General features: G+C 40.7%; 1 long non-coding RNA gene across 1 annotated transcript; it reads left to right on the top strand.

Annotated features, from left to right (window-relative positions):
- Positions 1-436: 436 nt before the first annotated feature.
- Positions 437-6,165, top strand: LOC134738608 (uncharacterized). The gene is made up of 3 exons (XR_010124470.1): positions 437-576; positions 1,719-1,811; positions 5,870-6,165. It is a non-coding gene; the product is annotated as an uncharacterized LOC134738608 (long non-coding RNA).
- Positions 6,166-6,532: the final 367 nt, after the last annotated feature.

Raw genomic sequence — 6,532 nt, 5'->3', positions numbered from 1 at the left:
TTCTTTCTTTTCTTTCTTCTTTCCCTCTCTCTCTTTCCCTCTCTCCCTCTCTCTCTTTCTTTCCCTCTCTTTCTCTCTCTCTCTCTCCTTCTCTCTTTCTTTTCCTTTTCTTTTCTTTGACATGGTCTCACTCTGTCACCCAGGCTGGAGTGCGGTGGTATGATTCTAGAAACATTATCCAGTTATTTTTACCTTCCCTGGCCTATCATCCCAAACAAAAAAGAGCCAGGAAGGCCTTGGCTGGAAGCCTTTCTGGGCTGCAGCCTTGACCTTCTGGGCTCAAGAAATCCTCTCTGCTCAGCCTCTTCAGTAGTTAGGACTATAGGTGCGCACTAGGATGCCCAGCTAATTTTTTTATTTTTACTTTTTGTAGAGACAAGGTCTTGCTATGTTGCCCAAGCTGGTCTGAAACTCCTGGCTTCAAGCTGTCCTCTGCCTCAGCCTCCCAAAGTGCTGGGATTACAGGCATGAGCCACCGCACCTGTTCCTATTTCCCTTTTCTAGACTCAAGCTATACTCCATATTTATTGGAAGCCAGTTACTAAGACCTGCTTACACTCAAAAGTAGTGGAATTGGTAAGTGTGGGGTGTCTACAGATATTATTTGGAGTTCTTCTGTTAGGAAGACTTGCCTCTTTTACCCCAGTACATTTATTTATTCAATCAATCATTTATTTTACATTTTGGGTTTTAATCTTATACTGTGTTATTTATTTTGTTGCTCAAATTGTTCCAGCTTTAATCATAGTGAGTTTTGGGCCTTGCATTCCTGTGATAAGCTGTCCCTTCCTTTTTTTTTTTTGTTTGTTTGTTTGAGACAGAGTCTTGCTCTGTCACCCAGGCTGGAGTGCAGTGGTGCGATCTCGGCTCACTGCAAACTCTGCCTCCCAGGTTCAAGCGATTCTCCTGCCTCAGTCTCCCGAGTAGCTGAGATTACAGGTGTCTGCCACCACACCCACCTAATTTTTGTATTTTTAGTAGAGACAGGGTTTCACCATCTCTACTAAAGAGACTAGGCTGGTCTTGAACTCCTGATCTCAAGTGATCCACCTGCCTCGGCCTCCTAAAGTGCTGGATGACAGGCGTGAGCCACTGTGCCCGGCCTGTCTCCTCGTTTTTTTAAAGCATGTCTTTAATTTTCGTCACTACAAGATGCTGCAGGCTTGTCTTGTATTTTCTCTGTCCCAGACCACAAACAGCCATTTCTCCAAGGAGCCACGGTTCCTGGATAATAATGGTGAGAAATGAAGACTGGGATGTGGTGACTAACTTTTTAATTTTATTGCCCTGTAAGCTTTCCCACATTCCCCATTGGGCTATAAACCTCATTCTGCATGGTGGTTTTGCTGTCTCTCTCATCATGTTGCCTCTTGTACATAAAATGTCTAGTATTTATTGAATGAATGAAGTTCATTGAAACAAGTTTTAGCTTTTTTCTTGATTCTTTTAATATTGCCACTAATTTTACTTTTGTGTAGTGCTGTAATCTAGCTAGACCAAGAAAATGAGTCATGCCTTATTATTATTATTAATATTATTATTATTATTGTTTGACATAGAGTCTCACTTTGTCACCCAGGCTGGAGTGCAGTGGTGCAACCTTGGCTCACTGCAACCTCCACCTCCCGAGCTCAAGTGATTCTCCCACCACAGCCTCCAGAGTAGTTGAGACTACAGGCGTGCGCCACCACACCCGACTAATTTTTGTGTTTTTGTAGAGACAGGGTTTCACCATGTTGCTAAGGCTGGTCTTGAACTCTCGGACTCAAGTGATGCTCCTGCCTCAGCCTCCCAAAGTGCTGGGATTACAGGTATGAGCCACCACACCCAGCAGAGTCATGCCTTATTTTATCTCCCTGTCATTATGAAATGACTGATATCTCAGAAAATGAAGACATGAATGCATTTGTAATGTATTCATGGAGTATGTCCTACCCTGCATGCATTTCAACAGCAGTCACCCATAATCAGTGAATATTTGTAATTCTGGGTTATTTGATTTTATTCCTGGCCAGAAATTTAAAAAAGAAAGTGTGTAATAGGAAAAAAAAAAAGGAAATTGACTGTTTTTTCCTACTACACTTACTCAACTCAATGTACTTCTGTGACCATATGGGTGGGGTTTTCCTTACATGTCAGTACTCCCATGGGTACCAACTGGGTATCCTCTAATTCAGTTCAATTATGACACTATATACCTGGAGTCAGATCCCACAAGATAAGGACTCAGTCCCACAAGTCTGCTCCCACCTCAGATGCCAATAGCAAGTCTGGGCCCCTGGAACTGACCAACTGGCTATAAATTAGGGGTTCCCACCACCCTCTCCCTAATGATTTGCTAGAGTGGCTCACAGAACTCAGGAAATCACCATACTTAATGTTTACCCATTTATTGTAAGGGATATTACAAAGGATACAGATGAACAGCCAGATGAAAAAGATGAGGCACAGGGCAAGGTATGGGGAGAGGGGCTGTGGAGATTCCATGTCTTCTGATATAGTGTGGTTGTGTCCCCACCCAAATCTCATCATGAATTGTAGCTCCCGTAATCCCCATGTGTCATGGGAGGGACCTAGTGGGAGGTAATTGAATCATGGGGGCAGGTTTTTCCCATGCTGTTTTTGTGATAGAGAATAAGTCTCATGAGATCTGATGGTTTTATAAAAGAGAGTTCCCCCGCACCTGCTCTCTTGCCTGCCGCCATGTAAGATGTGCCTTTGCTCTTCCTTTGCCTTCTGCCATGACTGTGATGCCTCCCCAGCCATGTGGAATTGTGAATCAACTAAACCTCTTTCCTTTATAAATTACCCAGTTTTCGGTATGTCTTTATTAGCAGTGTAAAAATGAACTAATACATCCTCTATGGGTAAGACATCCTCCATGTGTTCAGAAACCTAGAAGCTCCTCAAACCCCTTGATTTTTATGGAGGCTTTATCACATAGGCATGATTGATTATTAAGTCAATTTCCAGCCTCTCTTCCCTTCTCAGAGGATGGGAGTGGGGATGAAAGTTCCAAGCTTCTATTCTTGGCTTGGTCTTTCTGGTGACCAACCCCCACCCAGAAGCCCCATTGAGAGTTCCCATATTAGAACAAGGGGTGCTGCCATCAGTCAGGAAATTCCAAGGGATTAGGAGCTCTGTGGCAGGAACCAGGGTTAAAGACCAAATATTAGAACAAAAGATGCTCCTAACATCTCTATTGTCCAGGAAATTGCAAGGGATTTAGGCACTATCTGCCAGGAACTGGAGATAAAGACATATATATTTCTTATTATAAATCATAGTATCACATAAGGATACATTGCTCCTCCATTCTTTTCTAATTCTTTTCCTTCCATCTATTTCCATATGTCAAAATCGGACCAGTGTCCCAAGGCCTAACTCCAAAGCCAAGTCTTTCCAGTTGCCTTTTTATCTCTCTGTCTAAAATGAGATCTCCCTTATCTCTGAATCCCATGAGTTTGTATTTACACTGTGATATTTACCTTTTTAAAATTGTACTCATTTATATATGTCATAATCCTTCTCTAATACTGTAAATTAATTTCTGGCTGGGTTCATATCAGATTCAACTTCTTGCCTACAAATAGCAGCAAGAAATCAATTGTTCAAAGAGAATTTGAAATTTAAAAAATTATATTATGGCTCTGTAATAGCTAATTTCAGAATGGAAGAAAAAGAACAACTAAATCAGTTGATCAGAAGGAGGGGAAACTATACAAATTATGTTCTAGCTATAAAATTACAAGTAATTGTTTTGTAGAAGATAGATAAGGAACCTAGCACTACAATGAAGTTCCCTTTTTCATTCTCAACCCCTTAAATTTGGTCCAAAGGAACTCAACCCACCAACCAACTAAAAAAAAGTCGATACATTTGGTATCGAAGAAGGTATGGTGAAAATGTTAAATATGTATAGTTGAAGGGGGAAGGATCTGATCTAGAATGATAAAAGGTGCACATACAAGAAAATATATTACCACGCTGTTTGCAAAAATGTAAACCAGAGCATATTGGAAGCGACCTGAATGTCCATCAACAGCAAATGACTGGATAAAATTTGATATAGCTATACTATGTGATGTTATGTGGCTATTAAAAACAAATTAGATCTCTGGCTATTTTTCCAAAGATATGTCTGTGGTGTGCTGTAAAGTGAGAAAAGGAAGGAGCAGAAACAGGAGTTGAGCCTGATTCCAGCTTTGTCAAAATGTCAGCTTACAGGTCAGAGTAAGGACCTGTAAGGGAGGGAAGAAAAAAAGGGAGGGTAGGAGACCAGCCAGGCTAGATAGGGGCAAGGTTGCATGTTCTCCCACAATGCATCCAGGTAGCCTCTCATTCTGAAAAAGACACACTCACCTTGCCAATGGCCATGACCTCCTAGTCTCATTGATTCCCATAGGAAAGAAACATTTGTGCCCAGAGTTTTAGGGGATTTGAGGTTCCAGTTGGGGATTTCCCTGAGGAAAGCACATGTAATCATGCATCTTGACGTCATGGCATCTTGAACTTCAGATAAAAGAGAACCAATTCATGTTGAGTTTTTCTTATTGTGGCATTTAAAAACTCTGAGCTTTATCTTTTAGAGGGGTAAGATGAAAAGGAGTGAAGATCAGCCTTCCCCTTTTTACTTAATGGGAAAGGTTTTGTAGATGATTTAAAATGTCACTTATTTCATTGAAATGAATGATACATTTATTAAAGATGTTCAAACTCACCAGTGTCAGAGATATGTAAATTAAAGTAACAGTGAGATATCCCTCTCAGGCTGGGAAAAAAATGGAAAAGACCAATCTCACCTATATTGTTGATGGGAATGAGAATTATTTCAGCTGTGTTTTGGCCACATTTATTAAAATAAAATATACAGATTTTTGGAAATTATATAGGACTGGATATGTAGCAAATAATATAGGTAATAACATACACATAAATTATATAGAATAATGATAAAATGAACCCACTTCCAACCTAAGAATGCAGTCATCACCAATACTGTTGAAGCCACCTGCAAGCTTCTCTCTAGTCCACTTTCTCTGCCTTCTCTGCCCTTCTCTAGAGGTATCTACTACCCTGTTCTCTTGCTTTGCTCTTTTAAAAATAGTTAAAGAGAAATACATATACTCTTTGACCCCATAATCCCCATCCTGGGACTCTATCTCATAGACATAAAGGCCATGGTACATAAGGATGTTTGTAGAAAGGATGTTTATTGCAGCACTGTTTGTAGTAGCCAAAGAGGGAGAAACGAGTGAATGCCCATTAATGATTGAATAAATTACAGGACATCCACACCATGGAATTTTCTGCAGCTATTAAAAAACGATGAATTAGAGCAATACCAGATGCCTTGGAGGGATTTCCATGACATATTGCAGAATGAGGAAATGGGAGCTACGGAAGCGTGCATAAAATGACAAATGCCTATGTATTGTATACTGTGTGTGAATACATATATTTGTGTGTGATTTATGAATATAGAGACAAATTTGGAAGGATGTATTCTAAATTGTCAATGAGGATTAACAGAAAGAGGAAGGGTGCTCTGATGTGGAGGGAGAATGGATTAAGCCAAAAGAGAAGAAGAAAGAAACCCAAATTACCTGGGCTTCATCAGATAAATGGAGATCAACATTCCATCTTATTGTTGTTCCAGGTCTTGTAATATGGTTAGGCTTTGTGTCCCCAGCTAAATCAAATCTCATCTTGAATTGCAATCCCCATAATCCCCACATATCAAGGGAGAGACCAGGTGGAGGTAATTGAATCATGGGGGTGGTTTCCTCCTTGCTGTTCTCATGATAGTGAGTGAGTTCTCACGAGATCTGATGGCTTTATAAGAGGCTCTTTTCCCCCCTTCACTCAGGATTTCTCCTTTCTGCCACCTTGTGAAGAAGGTGCCTTGCTTCCTTTTTGCTTTCCGTCATGACTGTAAGTTTCCTGAGGCCTCCCCAGCCATGCTGAACTGTGAGTCAATTAAACCTCTTTCCTTTATAAATTACACAGTCTCGGGCCATTCTTTATAGCAGTATGAAAATGGACTAATACAGCTTGTGTGGTAATTTCACTGGATGATGCAAAAGCTTTTTTGAAAATGTTCAAGGTTCTGCCCAAATATGTGATGGTGGAATTTATTATGATATGCAAATGATACTTATAGTAGTGATGTGATTTTATTTATTTATTAATTTTTTTTTTTTGAGACAGGGTCTCACTCTGTCTCCCAGGCTGGAGTGCAGTGGTGTGATCACAGCTCACTGCAATCTCAACCTCCTGGGCTCAATTGATCCTCCCACCTCAGCCTCTTGAGCAAGTGGGACCACAGGCATGCACCAACACACCTGGCTATTTTTTTTTTTTTTGGTATTTTTTGTAGTGACTGGGTCCATGTCGACCAGGCTGGTCTTGAATTCATGGGCTCAGGTGATCCTCCTATCTGAGCCTCCCAAAGTGCTGGGATTACAGATGTGAGCCACTGCACGTGGCCAGTGATGTGACTCTGAGCAAATAATTTTTTATTCTTCTAGGT

Source organism: Pongo pygmaeus, chromosome 18, assembly GCF_028885625.2.
Source record: "Pongo pygmaeus isolate AG05252 chromosome 18, NHGRI_mPonPyg2-v2.0_pri, whole genome shotgun sequence".
Taxonomy (NCBI): Eukaryota; Metazoa; Chordata; class Mammalia; order Primates; family Hominidae; genus Pongo; species Pongo pygmaeus.
This window is presented reverse-complemented; position numbering and strand designations above follow the sequence as displayed.